Genomic DNA, 25,022 nt, shown 5'->3' with positions numbered 1-25,022 from the left:
CTCTGAATAGAAAAAGAAAACCAACAGCTTAGCAAGTCCCTGGCAAAGCAAAACAGAATCTGTTTTAAAGTCTGGTATAGCAGATGGTAAACAATAAAAAGAAAACATGATGAAACTTGAAACAAATCCATATTCATAAGGGATAAGATGTGAGTTCAGAGTTTGCATGCTAAAAATCCCCTTTTAGTGAGGTATGTCTTTATGTCAAAAGTTTAGGTAGTAAATGCAAAACAAAAAACAAAAAACGTTTTGCAGATATTTTCCAGTTCAATCCTTAGCATCCAGCCTTTGAAATTTACAAGTGACATGCCAGAGGAACTAAAGGACTTATTCAATAATAAACACAGCATAGAATATTACCATTCACTTCCAAGTATAACAGGTTAGTAAGACCAATTGTACAATCCAAGTCAATCAATATGCTAGCCTCATATTGGTCTTGATTGCTGCATATCAATTTAAAGATCAACAATTATTAGTATAGAAATGAAGAATTTGACTCAAAATGTTCAGAAGCTACAAATAACCTCAAGATGTCTCGGAGTTAATCACAAGGATTCACTTGGGGACACCCATTGAATCTTGCTACCAATTTCTTTAATGCATTTTCTTTAAATCATTTTTCTTGTCAGGTAATATTCAATCGCTTCACACCTGTATTTGGCTCCACTTACATTTAAAAAGGAAATAGAGATAATAGCATTATGTCTATAGTGAAAAATATGATAATTATACTTTGTTTTTGAAATTATATTCTAAACCATCAACCAAAAGCTATTCTGATGGCCAATACAGCAAATTCAGAAGTATAGTTGTCAACAGAGTCACTATGCCTATATAGTCAAGAAAAATAAATCATTGTCAGAAAATTTTCTAAAATTAATTAATTTTAATTAATTAATTGACTTAATTACTATATACCATTACAAATAGATTTGGCTCTCTTGTTGGAAGTTCTATTAAGATAAATGTTGAAAAACTTTTCTTAAACTGCTCATGTCACAGGATTCTTTATTCTGAAAGGTGCCATTGCTGAGAATCAATGCAATCTATGAAGCTCTAATGAAGATATCAGGATTGAATTGTTTATTCAATGATAGCTGACAATAATATGTTTTCCTAACCAGCCAGCTTTAAAAAAAATCTATTTTTTCCTCATGGATTTCTAAATTTGAGTTCCATTGAGATACATTGTTTTTATTTTTGTCAATACTTCAGCTATTATATCCTTTGATGTGTTTCTTTTTAAATTCACCAGAATTACCCTTATAAAACTCCTTAAAAAGTGAAATTCATGAACTGTTCATCTGTCTCGTATACCATTAAAATTATATAGATTCCCATCCCTGGAGTAGCTTCTATGTTTTTAAAACAAATATTTATAGACAAATGTAAGAAAAGATCATTATAAATTATAATGTAACAAATCAATTTTAACTCTATATTAAATGCCACTTATGTCTTAACTAGTTTCAGTTGAGTTCAACTATCATCAAGAACTTTGTAGTTCCACTTTCTGTCAATCAGAACAGACACCTGCAGTTCTAAGAATGCAGACAGAGTCCTGTGGGAACCCCGAAGAGTATTGTGTCTACCAAATCAGGAATTGCTTCTGTCTGATAGCTGCAGTTAAAAATAAATATATGGAGAAATGAACTCTACTCAATTGCAGTCAGCATAGTAAGTGACTTCCTTTGTTTTAATTTAATTAGACTAAGGAAATAAGTGATCATGAGACTCTTTTACATTATTAATTCACTCAGATTTCTGACTGCTTGTCTTGGATGAAGTTTAATGTTTAGAATTAAAGCTTGCAAATAATACTTCATTCAGCCACATGCTTCTATTCTTATCTACCAATTGAATGTTTCAAATGTTAAGAAAGAGTTCCATCCTGTTCATAAAATTATTAGAACATTTTGTTACACAGTCTATTTGATACACAGCAACCTCTGTCCCAATCAGTTACTTCTGTAAGCAAAACGTTACAATAATAGTACTCATGGACCATTGCTGTTTTCAGCCACTAATGATTAGTGTTATTCTTGCACTGAAATTGAAAGTTATACTTAAAATGGAAAGCTTTAAAAACTTATATTATCACTTTATATCTATATTGTGCTGGGTAGTATAAATATTTCTTTTATTACTTGTTGTTGACAGGGAGATGGGGTTATTGTATATTGTATATTGGGTTTTATTATTTGTAAGCCAGCTAGAGTCACTGAAAGTGAGTGTGTGGCCTTATCAATTCTCTAAATAAATAAGTAAAAATAAAATGCATTTATAACTATTCCTATTTTCCTATATTTCTGTTTTGTTTTGTATTGTCGAATTTTTAAATTAGAAGCCTAAGTAAAGGGAGGTATGTAATCTGTTCTGAAAATCTTTCCAGTTGAAGAGTGATTATAAACAGTACCTTCAGTAAAGCCATCATGATTCATCACTTATACAAGCACTTATACAAGCACTTTATAAATCCATCTTCTTCTAAATGAAATTCCTCATAATCTAAACTCTGTTTTTAATGTTTTATTGTAACGTTTACTTCTCAATCCATTCTACATCCAGGCCAGAGTTCTGGGGGGAAAAAACACCATACTGAAAGAAGGATGCAATCATTGGATTTTATATGAAAAAAGGCACAGAAGGTTACAGAAACTGTTTTCTGTGAGGATATACCCCTGCATTTCTGACTCCAAATATGATGAAGGTTGTAAAGAATGCTGCTCAGAAGCTGTATGTATATTCAAAATCTACTTAATGTACACATAGTAATTCCTCATAACATTGTGTACCTTTTCCCCCAAAACCTCAGTACAAACATACAGTATCAGTCTAGAGTATATTCTAAATATTTTTGCTTGTCTTGTTTATTGTTATTTATTTCTATTATTTATTCTTCCACAAGCAAATGAATGTGCACTTTGACCTCCTCCAACTTTCTCCATAGTATTTTTCTATCTCATGCCGTGAGTTGAGTTGGGTTGAGAAAAAGTGACCAAATCAAAGTCATTCAATCAGCTTCCGGGGCTACAAATGGACTTGAACCTTGGTTTCTTTCTAAACCAGCATCTTAATCACTATTACACATCTATATTTAATTACAGAAAAATTACCCTAATGCCACCAACAAAGAGTTTCCTAATTTTCTGTAAATGAGAATAATTTTATCTTGATTATGACAATAAGCTCTGCAGAATTGAGAACTTTAATCTAGTTTGATATCAGAAGATTATTTTTATACAGACATAAACATACAGAAATACCTATACAACACAGAGAGAGAAAGAGACAGAAACAAAGAATAATATCCTCCTTTTCTTTGGAAAGTAATTTATATATTAATGGAATGTGGCAAGAAGTTATGTTACATAATGTTATATTATGAACAAATTGTCCATAGTACAAATAAGAGAAATAAACACAATAATAAAAGTAACAGTCATTATTAATTTAAAATCAAAATAATACATAAATAAGATCTATCCTAGATGTATTTTAAAAGTCTTCCTCAGTAACTCTATTTTAATTTGCTCCAGATTAATCTGCTCCAGCAGGGTCAGGGAAAGTCTAGCCTCCGATGGAAAATTATTTCATGGAATGGGGAAGAAGCACTTTCTCATAACTTCAATCTCCTTGATTAATTTAAATATATATGTACTTCCAATGCTTTTCTTTTGAAAATAAAATCTAACATTGTATCAATACCAGACAATGAGCCAATGCTTTGGAAACTGTTATTTAATTTTTAAAATAGCTGGTCATGTTCATAAGGGGCCATTGTTTCAGAAAACCACGTGCTTTTAGGCTCATCAACCTAGTTGCACAATTCTTTGGATCCAATAAAAGTTTTGGAAGGTAACCAGAGTATACTCACAAAAACAATGCTGAAAAATGAATGAAATTTGCTTTTATGTCAAATGCCTTAATTGTCAACATAATGTATATGTAAATTAGAAGAAAGTTAATCATATAAGGAAAAGTCTGGGAACATTTTTATCAGCCCAAAGAGCGGATATCTAAATCCATATTTACTAAAGAGTACTATAATCATTCAAGAGTTGAAGGCAAGTAGGAAAAGTGAACACAAGGACATTTTGTTCTATTTCAGTAACAGGGACACATAAACAACTTTCCAAATGATAAAAATGGAAACTAGATAATTATGGTTCAGATGTCAGAACTAAAATTGGGAAAAAAGATTTAATTTTCAGGTCAGTTACCATTGAGGAAATCTCTTGAAGAATAAAAGACTACTTTCACGAAGTGGGTTGCCTAACTGATCATCAGTTCCTCTTTTCTCACTTTCATCTCTGTGAGCCTGCAAAGAAAAACCGACATCTGTGTCAATCACTGGCTTGAAGGTTTGCCCTGAAAGGACAGCAGTCGGTTAGCCTCGAGACAAGTGGTAAAAGACTGCAGCCAGCTCTGCAGAGACAAAGCAGCTGGCAAGACAGAGTAAACAGGAAGAAACTTGTGCCCATCTAACCAGGAAGAACAGTGACAGGATAACCATAACTCTAAAAAGACCTTCCCGATATGGGATGCCTATGAAGAAAAGAACAACAACAAAATCTACCTCCAATTACTGCTTGAGACAGTTTATTAATCTAGAGACGAACTCCTGACAGAATGTCTATTTAGTCTTTATCCAATGCATTCTGCCTAATGGGAACCTTATTATGTTTGACACTGCAAGTAATTACCCTATGAGAATTTTTGCATATAAGAGAAACAAATGCTTCAATTTTCTGCAGGTGTCTTGGATACATTCAATGCGCCAAAGAATGAGGTGTGCATTCTTGTTTTCCTGTAGTGATTTCAAATTAGAGTGGTTCATGCTTGAGGAAAATGTGTCCATCAGGCAAAGAGCATAACATATTATTTATCTGACAAAGCCACAAAAACTCAGTGAGGAAAAAACAAAAAACAAAATTGAGAATAGTATTAGTTTACAGATAATTTTCATGTACTTTTTTTAAAGGTACTGTTTCAGAATGCTCCTTATTTCATAAGTATCTGTTTCTTGATTATACAGTTCAGTTATTTTCAGTTATCCCCTATTCAGCTAATTATTGATGTTCATTTTATTAAATATCTATCTGGCAAAAAGTATATTAGTTCTTAGTTCCAGAAGTGAAGTATTCATTGGAAGGAAAAATAATAGTGATTCCAAATCCACTATCTTTTGTATTTTTTATTTAAAATATATTTGTTATGAGGAAAAACAAAGCAGAAGAAAGTATGTGTATCCCATAGTGAAGTAACTCGACTGCAGCTCAAATGTCTGAAACAGATGGTGGAACAGTTTAAGCCTGGCATCTGATAACAACTAGATTTTACAAGGCTTTCTTGTTCTGTTATTAAAACAAGATGTAAAATAAAGCAAATCATGTTACTTGAAAAAGGTGCTGTTTCTTGTTTTAGTAATTAGGTTATTTAAATTGCCAAGAATATATATCACATTCAAAATTATAACAATGGATACTCTTTAGACTGAATTGGGCTATTTCAATGATTAGAGATGATCAAATTGTTGGTTGGGCAAACTTATTAGGGCTATTTGTATTTCAAAAATTATTCAGAAGGCTTTGAACTCCTGCCATACTCTTTGTAAATGGTGGATAGAACTGAAGAAAGTGATAGGCAAGGCCAGAGTCATATATGATAAAATCACAATTTTCTTTTTAAAATGTCACTACCTTAGTTTCCTTTTATGTACTGTACTTTATTTGGTGTCACTAACATTCTAGTAGGCTTATAGTACACTAAGCAACATAAAAACAATTAGAAATAATAAAAAAACAAACTGGAACACAAGAAAAAACAACAAAGGAATAAAATAAATCTAAAAGCATGAATGGTTCAATTGTTTATGAGAAGACATGAGACTATTAGTAAAGATTAGTATAGCCTGATAAATGGTTCTGAATGTGGAACAGTGGTGTGTGTGTGTGTGTGTGTGTGTGTGCGTTGGCAATGTCAAGAGGGTCTTGGAGAAAAATGCACATAAAAGAAAAGAAAAAAGAGTGAAAGAAGCAAAAGGTAAAGTAAAAAAAAAACTGCATAAAAAGAAAGCTAAAGACCAATATAAACATTTAGAATACAAGTGAGTCTTCCAAATTAAGGAACTGAAACAGTGGTGAGATTCAATTGTTTTTTTACTATTGGTTCTGTGGGCGTGGCTTGATGGGCGTGACAGGGGAAGGATACTGCAAAATCCCCATTCCCACCCCACTCCTGGGGGAAGGTTACTGCCGGTTCTCTGAACTACTCAAAATTTCCACTACCGGTTCTCCAGAACTGGTCAGAACCTGCTGAATACCACCTCTGAATTGAAAGTACAGGAAAGCAAACAGGATGTGAATTTGCCTGGAACAGAAGAATCATGTTATAGAAATCCACAGAAATATGAAAGCAAAGATGTATTGCAATATGTGTAAAAAGAAAATGAATTTCTAAAAAAAAATGATATTTCTAAAAAAAATGTAGTTGACGATATCATGGAAAATTTAAGAATACAAGATTATTTATAAGAATAAAAGCGTAAAAATGTGGAAATATTAGAGATATTTGTGGATTGTATGTACTTTTGTAAACAGACAAAGTCATGTTTTGGGGTGAGAACATGAACAATTAAAGTGATCAATTGGTATAGCTCTGGAAATCAACATATCAAACTGCAAGCTTATGTTTCAGAAGGAGACTGGAGTGAATGATTGCAAGTTACATAATCAAACTGAACAACTGCAATTAAACAAATAGGAAAATGAAAGGGGTCAGAGGAAGCATAAAGTGTGAAGCTATGGTTGCTTGGGGTTGATATAAGCATTTAAAAGAGAGCAGTGAGAAGTTTAAAGAACAGAAGCAATGGATAATGTAATGGTCCAAGGACCAAGCAAAGATAATTTTCAAGGCTAGAAATGTACTTGAGAAGACTTGCAAATGGTTTGGAGAGAAACTACTTTTAGTTTTGTACTATTACTTAGTTTTGTGTTGGTCTTATAACTATTTTTGATTCTGCAGAATATTGCTTATTCCAGAAAGAAATAACATAGCTTGTGTGTGTGTGTATCTGGCACAGGCATTCTCAGACACAACCAAGTATATAACACAAACTTAAAGCCATTTCCAAAATTTATTTTAGTTGGACATGTATTGCCCAAATCAAATCCAGCAAAACAGAACCAGACTGATTGAAACCAAAATGTGAAGCCCCCACCCCTGTGAAGCTAAAAAAAACAAAAAAAACAATGGCATTCCCTTTTTGAACAGCTTGTTAAAATGACATTATAAGAATTGGGGCTATTTAGGAATACTTACGTCATGAGCAAAAACATGTTTAGACAAAGAGGGAAAAGAATATGTTTAAACCTGCTTGGAAGCTTTAAAATAAGCCTAATTAACATTTTGGACAAACTAAGTGATGTTAATTTGTAATTCTGGCAAGATGCCTCATAGCTTTTTTTTTTTTTTTAAGTGCATCATTATTTCTTAAAAGTCTTTTCTATGTGAAATGAAAATAGAATGCCTTACTGTTGGGACAGTTTTTTAAAAAGGAATTAACAAATAAGCTATAGAAACCAACCCCAAGTTGTTTAGAACTTTGAAGGACAGGCATCAAGGGCATTGTAAAGCATTAAATAAAAGGATAACAGCAATTAACCTCTTTAGATGAGTTTATGCAGTAAGTTGTTTTGTCAAAAAATGGATGCACCCTAGACAGCCTGGCTCTGCAGTAGGATCAAGACCAGATGGAGTTTATAAAAAGTGCATAAAACCCTACATGATATGGATAATGTCTGTTCAAGAGCTATTTTCAGTTTAACAAAGATGATGGAACAAGAGGGGATACATAAAAATTAAAGAAAATCTGATTGGAAACAGATGTTAGGAAACCCCATTTTAATGCAAAGAAACATAGCTGTTTTGAATAGTCAAGAAAGCAAAATTGTTCAGGTAGAAACACGAGTCTCATTCATAAACAACCAAAAGGCAACCTGGGATGTAATGGAGTATGAATGACTAATGGATTTCATTTAGGCAAGGATTCTAAATTTGCAATTGCCATGTAATACGTTCAAAAGTAGATTATAGAGGAATTCATAGGTTGAGATGATTGAATTTTTTTCCAGTCATCATTTGTTCAGTTTAGATTGTTTTCTACTCATCAATAGCTCTTTTATTCCTGAGTTTTCAAAACTACAGAAATTAAATTAACTGTGTGTCATTGCTCTTTGCGTTTTGTATCTTTTTATTTGTTTATTCTCAAGCTGAAGAAAATAGTATATATCAACTGATTTCCTTAGATGGACAACTCCACAAGCTGATTATATATTAATAGTTAGGTTTTCTTTCTGGTTTTTTTTTCCTTTCTGCCAAATTTTGCATGCCAATTTAAATTGCAAAACTGCAAGCCTGGTTTTCTCAGAAGTTTAAGTTCACAGATAACTAGGTACAAAGTTCAGATTAAAGGAAAGCTGCAATTTATGGATATATGCAGACTTTTAAATATGCTTGCACAATCATAACAAGACAAAATCACAATAACCTACATATCTATATTTGTTCAGCACAGAACATTGAAGCAAAATGGTTTTCATAACTCATGAATCAAAAAAAATAATCAGGACAGGATACCAAATCTCAATGGAAAGCAGAATAAATAGCTTTATTGTCAATGGTGATTGTTATAATGGTGATTGTAAGTAGCTTAGCTTTCCAAGTTCCTTACCCTTTTACCAGCAATGGCCATAGTAAGCATCTGCATTTTCTTCTCTGTAATGAAGTATTGTGTCTGTCTGCCTGAATGTTTCTGCTTGTCCTATTGCATTCCATGTATAAAATGAAATGCATTATATGCACTGGAAAGCACAAAGCAGTTTTCTCTATCTGTTGCTAGAGTCAAAGATGACTTGATGATATCCAATCAATCAATTTGAAGCTAGCTACATCATCTCACACCCCAGAAAACAGTGTGCAATACTCTAGCATTCGGTAAAACAAGCCCCCCGCGTGGGCGCCCCTCCTTTTTGTAAAGCTTTCGAGCAGGCGCCAGCGCGACTCAGGGCTTCCGGAGGCCATTCACCCGACTTCCCCCACCTGCCAAAAATGCGGAAGGATTTTCAAACCGGCCCCCCCCCCCCAGCGACGCCGGAACCGGGCCGCGGCGCAAAAGGTTGGGACCCTGTCTCTTTAAAACAAAAAAGGAAGGAAGTTGCCATGACTCATCTTCCATGGATCCTATAAAACTAGTAATCCTGCTATAAATGTTCTTCTTTCTTTTCAACCTTCATCCTCCCAATTCCAGCCAAGTTTTTAAGGACACTTTAAAGCAGGGGTCTCCAACCTTGGCAACTTTAAGACTTGTGGACTTCAACTCCCAGAGTTCCTCAGCCAGCAAAGCTGGCTGAGGAACTCTGGGAGTTGAAGTCCACAAGTCTTAAAGTTGCCAAGGTTGGAGACCCCTGCTTTAAAAAATAGCTTTCAGATTATTCAGTAGCTCTTATCAATAGCTGTAACTATTAGATTTTCACATTTATCCAGAGTGATACAATGATAGCATGTATTCTAATACAGACTGAAAAAGAAAAACGGAATAATAGTTTCTTAAATTATCCAACAGAGTTAATATAGAAAAAATTATACCTATAACTACCAAAGCCAAACTATAAACTCGTATCAGAAAATAAAATTCATTCTTATTGCCTTAAAGTTGAGACTGGTGGCATATAAATTTAATAAATACATTCTAAAAATCTGTTTTAATAATACCTATATTTCATATACTGCAAAAGAGTAATAACACAAATTGAGACTAAAGTCTACTATGTAATATTGATTAGCAAGATGACATTCAAGCCATCCATTTAAAAGAGAAAATAAAAACTTTATTTATGTGTGCACAAAAAAGAATGTTCTTAATTCTACTCTTGTAAGGCAATAGTCAACTAGTTTGCACCCTTGATTATTCCAAGAAAATTTGACATATAGGACAGAGACATGTATTTTAAAATGCCTCCAAAAAAGCACCATTAATACAAATCTTTTATAATTTCCATTTTAATATATAACATTTGTAATGTCAAATATAAATTATGCAAAGTTGGGTTGGCATCAACCTTATTTGTATATAGCCAGGAAAAGCACTAATTTTGGCCAAGAAAACTGAAAAAAATAAAATCATAAGTACTCTGGCTCATCCTACCATGACTGCAAAATTGTGGTACTTTTTCACTAAAAAACAGTTCATAATGACTTTGTTTTGTGTATGAAATACCATATGCAGCATATTTAAGATGATCAATGTAATTAAACTCTGGGGAATATTAAGACCGTTGATTCATTTATTATATTACTATGGTTGCTATATCAATATGCATGATGCAAATTTGAAACTATAATGTAGTCTAAGTTGACATCATTCATGCAGAACCAATATTTTATTCAATCACAGTTTGGTCTTGGGTAATCTGAGACTACATGTATATGTATATGTATGCATGGTTGGAAACATGTGAAAGAGACCTTTATACTGCAGTGGATATATAATCATCATTTTAGCTATTGTCTATCTACTACAAACTACAAATATAAAAAGCATAATATATATCCTAAAAACCTAGATAACAAACCCTAAGTGAAGGGAGAATAAAATATCCCCCCCAACTATGTAACCATCTAGACCAGGGGTCGCCAACCTTTTGGACCTCAGGACCACCAAACTCATAATTTTAAATCCCAGGGACCACTAACCGGTTCTGTGGGCATGGCCTAATTTGTGGCTTGGTGGTCATGTGACTGGCTTGGCATGGCTTGTATGTAAATATTATCAATATTTATATAAATATTGAATTTTTTATTTTTTTTAAAAACAACTTTTACCCAAAATTAGGCAAAGCAGGCAGGCAGATTGAATTGCTCATAGAATCACAGATTCATTCAGAGATCTATCTATCTGCCATCAGCTAGCTCAGTCTGTCACATAAAATTTTCTTGCCATGAGTCTGCACTGAATAATAGAGCCTTCAGTCCTAAGGGAGGTTCGGCTGTGCTTAAAAGCACAGCTGAAAATCTAAATACTAGCTAGAAAGCAAGAAATCCAACCATTTCCTGCTTTCTAGCTAATTTAAATCTCCCAGCACAGCAGAACAGCTGATGGTTGGGGGGGAGGAAAAATAGCAATTTAGCAGTAACTTTGCTGGATAAGGAGTGAGTGGGTGGGGAGGGTTGCCACGGGCCATGTGGACAGCGTCCTGTGCAGCCTGGATTTATTGCTTTGGGGGTGCTTTGGGGGTGACATTTCTCTGCAGCCCACCAAAATTTTCTCCAGTTGGCGACCACTGATCTAGACAAGTCTCCTTTAGTTATTTCTGCAAAATGAATGAACGTATCATGCTTTAATCCCAGAAGGATCAGCCCTGTTACTATTTGGAAAGGAGAATACCAGAGGACTGTTGCCTGGTCTGGGAAGTTAAAAATATTTAAGAAAGGAGGAGGGAACCCTTTCATATTTATACCGTCTGAAAAAAAGTCAAAGGAAATGGAAAAGCACTTCCATAATGGAACTATGAAAACTGTATAGATACTATCTCCAGCTAAAAGATGCTTTCATCTTTATCAAACTCTGAAATAGGAATAGGAATCATAAATTAAAGAGGCACTCTTGACCAAAAGATTCCTCTATCCTTTGACTAATATATGCCAAGCTGGTTTTGGCTGATGGTATTCAAAGAATAAAAGATCTGAAAGGCAGCAAGATCCTTTTTTTCTGTGTTAAGCAAAAGAAGAAGCTGTATGAAGAAAATAAAAACAGGAAGCCAATGGCAGAGCTGAGTATAAGGAAAGAAATGGGGAGGAAGTATTCTTGTTTCTTTCCTTCACTCCAGCCATCATCGATAGGGTTATTCTCAAGTGGCAGATAAAAATAAAAGCCAGGAAGGAGAAAAAGTACTCCTTCCTTTCCTCCTTCCCCTCCAGCATGTAAGAAAACACACTTGCCACCTGTTTTTTGCCTTTGATGAAAAAAAATAGGGCAAGGCCCATGCATAATACTTGACAGATGTATCCATATGTATGCATTATCAGCAATGATGTATGTTGCTATTAGAACTAAAATGACAACATAGTGAGAAAAACTGAGAAGAGAAAGTGACTGAGAATAAACCCAGGGAGAGTTGAATAAACCCAGAAAGAGTGCACAGGAGCAAACAAATTGATACCAGCTGAAAGCAGACAATACAAAATGACAGCCAACAGGAATGAAAGTAACTAAAGTAACTACCCAACAGCATTAACTGAGTCAATGATCATGAAAGGAAATGGAGGATGAGGTAACATTTAATGAACAGCTGTTGGCATAAAATGAAAATTCATACTAAAAACTTATCAGAAGACACCACCCATGTACATCACCATATAGAAAGCCTGTCTTTTCCAACTTTCTTTGTGTTCTTTGACTAGTAGTAGTGAAGCTTAATTGTATGAATGTGCAAACTTGGGTAATTTAAACAAATGTAATCAATAAAGTGAATATCAGAAACAATGCTTCAAAGAGGAATGGATTATAGTATTGTAGCTTAATTCTGCTCACAGTTAGCAGTGCAAGAACTTGTACAACTGCCTTAGGTACAATTTCATTGGACATTTTAGTAATGCATAAATAAATACAACCTTACTTAGTATCATAAAGTGTCTGGAATTCCTCTTGGAAATTTTCCTGACATAGTATTCCATGGAACATCTTTTGTTGATTCAGACTGTGAAATATCAAACCAGATGTTTAAAAAAAATCACTTGAAGGTGTTAAGAGAAGGAAGGAGACAGTTTTCATTAACAAAGACTACAACAATGAAAGTGCAGCTTTGTATTCATTGAACAAATTATGCTTCCATATATTTCCTATTTTAGAACTTGAATTATTCCATTCTTTCTTTTCTACTGTAGCTATTTTCTGAAATGTATTAGAAAGTTGAAATATTAGTCCACAACAAATAATATAAGTGAATTTGCTGCATTGTGCAAAATGTTAAGCAGCTAATATATTAAGTTGTGTACATAAAGGTATCTCTCTAAGAGATTCTAGAACAGGCATTTTAATTGTTTCATTCCTTTAAATTTCATTGTAATACAAGACAGAATTCTGGATTAGTATTTGAATTACAGTCATTTCCTATATCAAGGAAAATAATGTGGGCTTGTGGAGTAAGGGGGTTTAAAGAGGAAGAAAGGAAGAGAGAGAGATCCATAGAAATCCAGTCTATTCTACTGTCTGTGCAAGACAGTACAGGGAGTTTCCATTGTTGTACTATGATATTTCTTTAGGCCCCTTGTCCTTTGTGCTTAACTCACCCAAAGAAATCAATTAAGAGTTTTTGTTTGAGACACAAATGATGAGGATCCAATTATCAGATTTAAGATGCATTATGCAAAGATCAAACTCTCTAGAGAATTCTATATTGCTGGGAATTTGGAAGGAAAAATAAGACAACTAGCAGGAGGGAAATGCTCTTTAATTTCAGTGATGATTGATACATTGTCAGAATACCTGAAGTACAAAGATCATTCTGCAAAGATCTATCTACATGGTCACTAAAAGTCAATTATGACTTGAGGCCATCTAATTAATTAAATCAACAATAAAGCCCGTGTTGTGAATGTCAATGAAAAATCATTTTGTAGGTTTCTAAGTAGACAGCTAGGGAAAAGGACATGAACAAGCAGAGTTCTAAGGTAAACAAAAAAAAAGACATGATTGATCCTTTGTAATAAATAAATAGTGTTCAGTTCACGTCCCAAGTGAAATAAATTTTAGTAGGCTACCACTCGGAACTTACAGATAGTAGTACAGTTTTGTATTTTATTTTATTTTTCAAATAAAATATTTGAATTGAGAATGTTTTGCCTATTGACACCTTTGTTCTCTAAAATATTCTAAGGAAGCAAATATAATACATGCATGTTTCTAATTAACTGTATGTGCCAAGGCCTGCTCCCTAATTTCTATCATAGTTCTACTCCTAATGTTTTTAAGGTCAAGGAAATGACTTAATTAATTAATTTCCATTACATTATCTACTCTCATGAAATTCTGGAAACTGCTTGTGTAATGTTTGGTATGTAATCCTTTGATTTTGTCTTCATCATGTTCAACCTTAAAGTTCTGGCTGTGTGATTTCATGATGCTTTCCCCCTTCAGCATTCTTCTTCCAGAATTGTGCTCTCCAATGCTTTTGTGCTTTTTTTCTCTCGTTTTACCCACCATTCTATAAATCCTTGTAAACAATTGCATCCATTTTATTTTTATCAACATCATTACTTACTCCATTTATTAAAAATGTTAAGGTCATGTTAGCCTTTTTAGGACATGTAGCTCCAGCCAGCTGCTCTAAGATTTATTTCTTCTCCCCAGAATCCTTTTAGATTTTAATGTGTCAAGATTTCCCTATAGTTGATCCTAATTTTGTATCTTTTCTCCTTTTTTATAAACACTATATCCCCATGAGAAGCTAAATTCTTGTCTATTTCCAGCAAAGTAAAACATGGTGTTAAGAAAGCTTATTTGGGTTAGTTGCTCTTTTCCCAATTCCCATTCCAGGATCCACAAAGATGTGAGGAAAGACAAGTATATTGCACCAAAGCATGGCTGTCTGCTGGCTTGTCACAATGCCAGTCCAGTCCCTTGAAGATGTATATAGTTAGTTTCTTCTATATATATGTATTTCCAGCATAACTAGAAATGGTAACATAAAGTGCTTACCAATGTAATTCCTCTGTTTTTATCTTTATTGGAAAAGCACAATGTTCCTTAGAATCAAAGCAATTGGCTTGAAAATAAACAGGTTGACTTCTGTACTGGTTGAGTTAATTGCTATTTTCAAATTACTACAATGATCCTGAATGAGAATCTAAATGTTGAAACTGTGGCCCTCTTCATTTTCTTTGCCTACCTAATGATATATGCTGTATGCATGTGGTTGAAAAACAATTGGCATCCTGGCTTCCTGCTGAGATTCCCTACCAATGTCAAATTGAAGCAATAAAAATGACCTTTACAAGTACAGGGTTACTAAGGCATTCTTTCCCACTGTAGCTCTGAATAAAAAACATACATATACACAAAAAAGTGAAATACTCATTACCAAACCACAATTATTGCTACATCTAAAACCCAGATGTTATCTTGAGTCATAAGTAATCCAAGGAACTTTTTAAAAATGTCAGTTTGTCTGATGTTATATACATAAAAATTTGACCTGCTTATACTATAAATTTGACCTGCTTTATAGCTATAAAACCAAAGATTAAAGAAAGAAAACCTGTGATTATCAAAAACAATTATTTAAATCTAAAATTCTTATTCTTAATTTCTTTACCACACAAAAAGAATCTTGGAATGGTGAGTGTAATTTGCTTTATATAGATCACTTATTCATTTCTTCAATGAAACAGAACTCATCTTCATTGTATCAACCATCATATATCTTGGTCATTATGTGACCTCTAATTTATATAATCAGAGTAGAAACTATTATAATAAAACAGTAAAACTAAATCATATAGTTTAATACAATTTAAACATAATAAATGTAACTCATAATACATGGTTAAAATGATAAAAAATTTCTTTCATTTTCTCATTATTTGGAGATGTCCCTGAAATAATTGCAAATTTTCTAGATCAGTGGCATAAATGGAATACTGTGCTTTTATATGGGGCAGTAACAGAAATAAATTGCCATGATTATAAAGCTTCAACATTTCTAGCACTTCTTTTGGAAAATACAAAGATATATTTTATATTCTAAATATAAATTTAAACTCAGTTATCTTCTATATGTGATCAGATTTTTTAAAACCCTCTTTTTAAAATATTGTATGTTCTCCATTCTGGTTTTGCCATATTCTATTTATTTAGTGTTTTTTCCCCAGTTATCTCCAATGTAATAAGTGATGTAATTCCAATTTTGTTTTTGTCCACCTAGCCAAGTGCTTCCTATTGTCCTCTGATTAGTTGTGTCTATCAAAGCAGATATCTTTCATATCACCTATTGGTTACTTATTTCATTAATTATAAAAGTGCTGAATTTGATATTACCTTCATTTGGAGCATATACTTTTGCAGCTCTAAAGTGTCTTTTGTTTATTAAAATTTCAGTCAGCAGTAACAAAACAGCGCAATAATATATTACAGTGTGGGGCAAAGCGCAAAATTATTGTGACACATAAGTGCCTTGTTCAAAGGCCCATAGGAAAAAATGGGTGCTGTTGAAAAAGTATAAAAGGCTATAAGGGAGGTAGCATGATATTGTTAATTACCACAATGTGATTATTAATTACTAGATTGATCTGGCCCTTTTGTAGTTCTTTTATGGTTTGTGTTATGTTGTTATCATTGTCTTTAAATATTGCAAGCCTCCCAGAGTTGCTACTGTGATATGGGCAGCAATCAATCAATCAATGTTGGACTGAAGAATCAAAGGATCTGGAGTTAGTTGAAGATATGGTAAGCACAGTTTGGAAAAGGAAAGAGTTGTATGGGATTGATGTATAGTTGGAGATTTGGAAAAGTAAATGGAGTCAAGGAAACAGAAAAGGCTAGCAACTCCTGGCTAGGATCATATATGTTGAACTTTTTTTCAACATAGCTTAGAAGACTTATTTTAGGACCTTGGAAAGAGAATCTGTTCCTTTTTTGAAGTCTGATAGTGTGGAAGGAGGAAAAATGTGTGGAAAAAAATGAAAGTAAAATTATTTAGACAAAGGAAAGAATGATATCAAAAGACTAGGGAAAATATCACCATGATACAGTAGCAAACCAAAAAAATTAATTGAAAAACAACTGTTAGAGAGAAAGAAATGGTTCATTTATAAGTTAATTGGATTCATTGAAAAGTGATACACACTGAATCTAGTTCATAGTGAAAGAATTTGAAGCTTATGTAGCTCTTTTAAAGATTAAAATTACACTAATCATCAGTTGATATTTGATACAAAAATGCAGATGTTATGTAATGCTGAAAATTATATGGAAACTCCAGTCAGTGAAGTAATAACTGTTCTGACTGCTTTAGGTTTTAAAATCAATTGTGATTTACATTCATATCTTCACTAAGAATGTCTGTTATCTATTTCTGAAAAAAAAAAAAAAAGACTGGTAGAGTCCTTGGAAATACTTGATAAACACAATCTTCCCTTTTATTAAAAACTGAACATAAATCAAGGCTGAAAATCCATCTTGCCTGCATTATGAATCCTGCCTTCCTTGCACAGTTCTATCAGCTGTTCCATAAATCCCGAACTTTTAAGTAACCTTTTTATGTATTAGGATCAGCCAAATTTTATCTTCTTGGCTGCTTCAAAAAAAGGAGGGAAAAAAAAGAGTTTTGCCTGTTTGCAGTTTATCATGTTGGCTGAACCCAGCCTTTGTGATTTATAAACATTTTGCATTTGGAAAGCTAAATACATGTTGCAGATGTTAACAAAAAGATCAATACTTAAGTTCAAGCAGACATTAGCTACCTTGGAAAGTTAGATTTGTAAATACCCATTATGTTACCTGCAAAACGACTTCAGCTGAAGCCATTCTTTCTCATGCTTACTTCTTTTTCGTTTCTTGGTTGCCATTGTGTGTGTGTGGGGGGGGATTGGGAGAGCTTAGGAATGTGGTGCCTCAGCTGCTAGTCAAAACATTTAACAACTGACGTGTTAACCAAGGCCATGTCAACGTACACCTGTCGGAGCAGAGCAGGAACCTGTGGCTGACCTGATTGGCCCATGTGACCTAAAAGACACAGGGGAGGGGATAATCCTATTCTTTTAATTATCCTTAAGCACGGGAACTATTTAGAACTAGCTTCACCTTTCTACACAATGTACTCAAAAAAGGACTTTCTGAATCTAACCTAAGTGTCAGAGTCCTGACTTCCCTGAGTTCATTGATCGGAACGATGACACATTATATTTCTCCTAATGGTATGATAGAAATATAGTATAGTTCTCCCCTAGTACTCAGTGGATATAGAATTTTCAGAATGAAAAGATCATAATCTTCCTATTCTATTCTGATCATCAATTGCAGTCTACATTCACCTCATCTGACTGGCAGAGGGCACCACACAAGAAGCCCGGGGGAGAAAAAATGCAGATAAGGGCCACACAGTTTAAAAAATTATTCAAAAGAAATGCTTCATAACTCACACAAATGTAAATGCGACAAATGAGGGATTATATTCATTTTAATGGCAGCAGCATTATTTAGGCTTTTGTGAAAGCCTCTCAAAAACAAGTAGCTATTTAGATGAGTAGCAGAAAGGTGCTGTCCTCACATAGGATCCAAAGCTCTTATGCAAAGAACATGAAAGCCTATTGCATATTTTAATTGCCTATAGATTCCGATGGCATTTTGCACAGTTTTCAGAAGCAAACATCTTCTGGATTGGAAAGACAAAAAAAATTGTTGTTGTTGTTAGTCACAAAGTTGTGTCCGGCCCACCACAACCCCATGGACAACATTCCTCCAGGCCTTCCTATCTTCTACCATCCCCCAAAATCAATTTAAATTCACACTGACTGCTTCAGTGACTCCATCCAGCCACCTCATTCTCTGCCATCCCTTCTTCTTTTGCTCTCAATCATTCCCAGCATTAGGCTCTTCTTCAAAGAGTCCTTCCTCATTCGGTGGCCAAAGTATTTAAGTTTAATCTTCAGGATCTGGCCTTCTAAAGAGCAGTCAGGGTTGATCTCCCCCACGACTGATCATTTTGATTGCCTTGTACTCCAAGGGACTCTCAGGACTCTTCTCCAGCACTATGGTTCAAAGGCCTCAATTCTTTGGCTCTCAGCCTTACTTATGGTCTAACTTTCACAGCCATACATTGCAACTGGGAAAACCATAGCCTTGACTATATGCACTTTTGTTGGCAGGTCTCTGATTTTTAGTATGTTGTCTAGATTTGCCATAGCTTTCCTCCCCAGGAGCAAATGTCTTTTAATTTCTTGGATGTAGACCCCATCTGCATTGATCTTGGAGCCCAGGAAAATGAAATCTGTCACTACCTCCATTTCTTCCCCATCTATTTGCCAGGAAATGAGATGCCATAATCTTAGTTTTCTTAATATTGAGTTTCAAGCCAATTTTTGCACTCTCCTCCTTCACCTGCATGAAGAGGCTCTGTAGTTCCTCTTCACTTTCTGCCATTAGAGTGATATCATCTGCATGTATGAGGTTGTTGGTATTTCTCCCAGCAATCTTAATTCCAACTTGTAATTCATCTCATCTAGCCCCGCCTTTTTCATGATGTGCTCTGCATATAAGGTAGCAAAGTCAGAAGCCAATCCATGAAGGAAAAGAAACTCACTATTGTAAAATATTCTTAGGTCAAAACATTTACCATTTTTATATTACAAACTTTTATTTCAGTCTACATAGGTTTTTGTTTTCTTCTTTTTAATGTGACATAGATACACATTTCATTCATGGAAGCCAGTGCAGCATAGTAGAATGGTTTAGATTCTGGGATGCGGTAGGAACAGGGAGATTTAGGTTCTCATTCTCCCCCGAGCACAAAAGCAGGATGGGTAACCTGGAGCCAATCACCTTTTCTTTTATTAGAGTGCAGCCCTATAACAAGTTGGCTGATAAACAAATCTAGTCACATCATACATTGCTATGGTATACTTTGGTAACTTCATTAAAAGAACTATGGAAGTGAAATGCAAAAACAATGAGACCTTGTAACCATGTGGGAACAATGCTAAAAAACAATGTTTTATTGATATTGAGCAGATGGAATGTATTTTATTAATAATTAAATACTAATCCTTTGGTATTCTTTATTTTCTATTTACTTTTGTTTATTGTTATTTTAATCTACTATTTGGGATGGTGAATTTTTGACCCTCCAGGCAAATAGCGAACATGTAATAATAAAAATAGTTCCATTAATAATTATCTATTAGCTCATTAAATATAATTAGAATCATTAGGAATAATACATGTATTCTTTTTCTTGAATGTAGCAAAAAAGACAAGAACAAATTGATTTGTGTTTAATGATTATCAAATCTATGAAATGAAATCTAGTTCATTAAAATCAATCCAAAATTAACATTACTGGATGGTGTTAACACAAAACTTGGGGAACAAAGTAAAGTTAGAAACGCTTGATAAATGCATTCCAGGGTAATTTCAGGAATAGTTGCCTTCACTCCAAAGAATCATTGCTGCTGCTACAGATTTACTAAATATGGTATGAGCTGGAAAAAAATTATCTGAAATGTTAAGAAAAAGAATTTCTAACAAGCAAATTTCATTGGTCCATTGTTGAGACCTAGCTGTGAAATATAAATACATTTTGAAACCATCCCAGTTTCACCCTCCCAACTTCAAAGAATTACATCTGTCCCATGTGTAGTATGTGAGACATATGGAGAAAAAATTATAGATCTCATACATGCTTTTAGAAGATGTGGGTGGAGGTTTTTTTACAGATACATATATCTGAACTATATATATCCCCTTTTAAAAAAATAGCTAATATTAAAAATTTTCTATAGTTTATTGTTTTTATATAAAAATAGTGTGTTCAGTTTTAGGGATGTTTAGCTTTTAGCTTTTTATATTTTAATCATTTATAAGCTTAGTCTTATTATTGAAATCACTGCACTTGATTATATCTTATGCTGCTATATGACCACTATAATGATTTGATTTAACTTAACTTGACCATGTGAGTTGATATCACTCCTTACTAATTTCTGTCAGATTCCTTGTAAACTATAACACTGTCTTTTTTCTCACCATTTTAATAAGTAAATAACTGAATTTAATAAGGAACAGTAATAATAGCATTCCATTGAAAAGTGACACTCTTTTTAATGAAACTTTCATAAATATATTTTTCTAATAGTCCAGTCTTATGGTTAGACAATCCTTGGTTTTGTTGATCCAACAAAGCATTTGGAAATCATCTCTAAAAAGAATTGTTAAGTAACATTCACTCCATTCTTCCAGAAACTACAGAGTTGGAAAAAATTGATAAACTGGACACTTGCTCTGGGTGTGGTGGCCTATTAGTTATAAGATTAAGCCATATTTGGTGTTGGATGGGTTACTCTACCTGTAGTTTGTAGATCCTACTGGACTCACACATGCTATCAAAGATGACAGTCATGGCCTTTGCACAGCTTCGTGTTGTGTACCACTTTCCAGTACACTCTCATAAACACACTGATTTCGCCTCTTTTACTCTTACGCATTAAAATATTTTTTAAGAAGTCCAGGAACTTAAAAGTTGCTTACATTGTTTGAAATAATTAAAGTATCCTAAACCCAGGATAAAAATGAATGAGAATAATGACCAACAACATGGACTGATCTAGGAGCTCATATGTTTGATAAGGTGGGCTAGTGTATTCAGTCAGCATGCAATCTTAGTTTTAAATTTTCCCCCTAATCATAGAAAGTGTCTCAACTGGCTTTATTAGCTATGTGTGAATAACAACTAAACAAACTTATTGATGAAGAGCCAGTTTGATGTTGTGGTCAAGACACCAGGTGTCAGGCTCCAAACACATAGAAAGATGTGTAGAATTATTTCTATATAGATTCTCGCCGATAGATAGAAATCTTTCCAAACAAACTACTTGTGTTATAAATGATATACTCTGAGAACTTCTACATAGGAGCTGTGTTTATCCCAAAGAAACTATCTAAACTTCACTGTCTCTTTATCCTCTAGAATGCAGTTGCTCCTGGAATGCGGCAATCCAGGTAACATTTTACCACCTCAGGCCAGAGGATGTGAGTTCTAGTTCCACCTTAGCCACAAACCCTGCTGGGTGACTTTGGGCCAATCATTTTCCCAGCCCTGGAAAGGAGATAATGGCAAATCAGTTCTGAAAGCTTGTCAAGAAAATTGCAGGCAATCACCAGGAGTCAACAGTGACTCTCTCTCTCTCTCTCTCTCTCTCTCTCTCTCTCTCTCTCTCTCTCTGTGTGTGTGTGTGTGTGTGTGTGTGTGTGTGTGTGTGTATTTCTGCCATGGTCCCTGCCCTCTGGAGCATCTTACTGCCAGAGGTGAGATCTGCCACCACTTTTTGGCCTTCAGAAGGACTTTAAAACCTGACTCTGTTGGTTGGATTGGGGGTCCAGTGAGGATATACTATGTTGGAGTTGCATGTTCTTGGTTTTTAGTCTTTGTTTAATCATGGTTAATTTTAATGCATTTATATTTATGATTTTATTGCATTGTAAGGATAATACGCACTATCGAAAGCAGAGTCACTTTGGATAGTGAGATGGGCAGCATACTAAAATAAAATAAAGAGATTAAATAAAATAAAAATATTTTATTTTAAATAAAATAAAATAGAGATTAGAAGAGAATATCGATTTTTGACCAAAATACTATTGAAAAAAGAGGTGAATTATAGATGGCTGATTCCAGAAGGATTAATGTTTACATGGCAAGAACAGAGATATAGAATTGATTCAATTGAGAAAGCAGAAGCATTCTACAAGGAATTTTTCGAAAGAAGAGAAATGGTGATAGAAAAAGAGAACATCTTAACTGAACTTGAAGAGGACCAAATGGGAACGGGAAAAGAAGAAGGCGCAATAGGTGGACAAGTGGAGACCAAAGAACAACGTGAAGTAAGATCCACGAGAGCTGTTAGACCTAAGTATAAAGTATAACCATGGAGGAAAAAAATTGATTTCCATGAATATAAATGGACTGAATTCAGCTACCAAAAGAAGGAAAACTTTTTGCAAATTAGAGAAGCTAAAATTTGATATAATTTGTCTACAAGAAGTTCACATTAAAAACAACATGAACAACTATTGGCACGATTAAAATTAGGGAAAATATTTACTTCTCTGACTCACTGTAAGAAAAGAGGAGTGGTTTTGTATATTAGAGAAACCATTCCAGCAAAACTGATTTATACCGATGAAGATGGAAGAGTATTAATGGTTGAAATAGTGGATAATAATACAAAAACGCTCTTGGTTGCAATTTATGCCCCGAATGATAAACAAGAAGAATTCTATAAAAACTTACACATGAAAATAATTGGACTGGACTATGTTAATATACTTATGATGGGAGATTTCAATGGAATTGTAGACAATAAACTGGACTATACAGCAAAAGCAACACGACAAAATAGGAAAACTCTCCCTAAATCCTTTTTTAAAATGACAGATGAATTAAACTTAAAAGATATATGGAGAGAAAGAAATGCTAAAATTCAACAATACACTTTTTATTCCAATAGACATTTATCATGGTCCAGAATAGATATGATTTGGACATCAACAGAATTATTATCTAATATTCAAGAAACAAATATTGAAACAAGTACGTGGGCAGACCATAATCCAATGACAGTTAAATGGAAAGGACAAAAAAGAAGATCTAGATGGACATTAAACAATGCTATTTTAAAAGAAAAAAACTTTACTCAATGGATGGAAAAAGAATTGGCTTTCTTCTTTAAAGAAAATAAAAAGGAAGATACTTCAATACAGAATGTTTGGGATACAATGAAGGCATATGCAAGAGGATTAATAATAGACTATATAAAGAAAAAGAACATTAAGAAGAGGCAAATGATTAAAGCTCTAGAAGATGACCATAAAAAACTTGAAAAAGAATTACAGAAAACGCCACAGAAAAAAGATGTTAAACTTAAAATGGATATAATCAAGCATAAAATGGATCAAGTAGAGAAAGAAGAACTGGCACAAAAAATTAGAAGTGCTAAACAGAACTATTTTGAAGATGCAAATAGGCCAGGTAGATGGCTAGCATATAAATTGAGAAAAGAGAAAGAATCAAGGAAAATATTACAGTTAATAGACGATCAAGGTCAAATTTGTTATGGTAATAAAGAGAAAAAGGCAATTATTCAAGATTTCTATGGACAACTATATAAACAGGAGGATTTTGATGAAGGAAAAATTAAACAGTATTTACAAAATGCTAACCTACCTAAGATATCTGATGAAACTGGGAAAATGTTAGAAAGTGCTATAACAATGATGGAACTAACTGAAGCACTTAACAGACAGAACAATGGAAAAGCACCAGGACCAGATGGTCTCCCGGCAGAATTTTATAAAACATTACAAGAATCGTTGAGCACTTCACTGTTAGAAGTTATGAATGAAGTTATGATAAACAAGAAAATACCTAAAACATGGTCAGAAGCTTATATTACACTTATCCCAAAAGAAGGGGTCGACCCATTACAAATTAAGAACTATAGACCTATTTCCTTATTGAATGCAGATTATAAAATCTTTGCTTCAATCTTGGCAGAGAGGCTTAAAAAATACTTAAACAACTTTATTCACTCTGATCAGAATGGATTTTTACCAAAGAGACAAATTAAAGATAATATGAGAGTAATCCTGGACACATTGGAATATTATGAGTCGCATCCTGAAAAACAAATGGCTTTGATATTTTTAGATGCGCAAAAGGCATTTGATAACGTGAATTGGAGATTTATGTTATTATTATTGGAACAGATGGGCTTTGCTAGAAAATTTATCCAAGCAATAGAAGCCATATATTATAAGCAAACGGCAAAAGTAATGATAGATGGAGAATTTACAGACTCTATTAATATTAAAAAAGGTACAAGACAAGGATGCCCATTATCTCCTTTGTTATTTATATTGACTTTGGAAGTGCTAAATAGAAATATCAGGGAGGATACAAACATAAAAGGAATGAAAGTTAAAAAGGAGGAATTTAAATTGCAAGCCTTTGCCGATGACTTGGTTTTTATCTTGGAAGACCCTCTAGAGACAGCTTTAAAACTATTGGAAAAGATAGAGATATATGGTGAGATGGCTGGCTTGAAAATAAAATAAAGACAAAACAAAGATTTTGACAAAGAACATGCTGTTAAGACAAAGAGAAGACCTGGCAGACTTATTGAAAATTCAAGTTACGAACAAAGTTAAATATTTGGGGATATATTTGACGTCAAGATGTTCTACACTG

General features: G+C 33.7%; 1 long non-coding RNA gene across 5 annotated transcripts in view; it reads left to right on the top strand.

Moving 5' to 3' along the window:
- LOC148130701 (uncharacterized) overlaps positions 1–25,022 on the top strand; it is a 70,728-nt gene that overhangs the window by 10,758 nt on the left and 34,948 nt on the right. For 2 of the 5 annotated variants that reach the window (XR_015749604.1, XR_015749603.1), the window contains exon 3: positions 2,572–2,739. This is a non-coding gene — a long non-coding RNA (uncharacterized LOC148130701). Of the gene's footprint in view, positions 1–2,571; positions 2,744–21,743; positions 22,344–25,022 lie in introns of those variants that run through there. The other 3 variants (XR_015749606.1, XR_015749602.1, XR_015749605.1) reach the window with 3 other exon arrangements.

The sequence above is a fragment of the Notechis scutatus genome, chromosome 4 (genome assembly GCF_049901735.1).
Source record: "Notechis scutatus isolate UNSWTSFEM ecotype Mainland chromosome 4, rNotScu1.2, whole genome shotgun sequence".
Taxonomy (NCBI): domain Eukaryota; kingdom Metazoa; phylum Chordata; class Lepidosauria; order Squamata; family Elapidae; genus Notechis; species Notechis scutatus.
The sequence above is the reverse complement of the archived record's forward strand: the minus strand, read 5'-3'. Positions and strand labels throughout refer to the sequence as shown.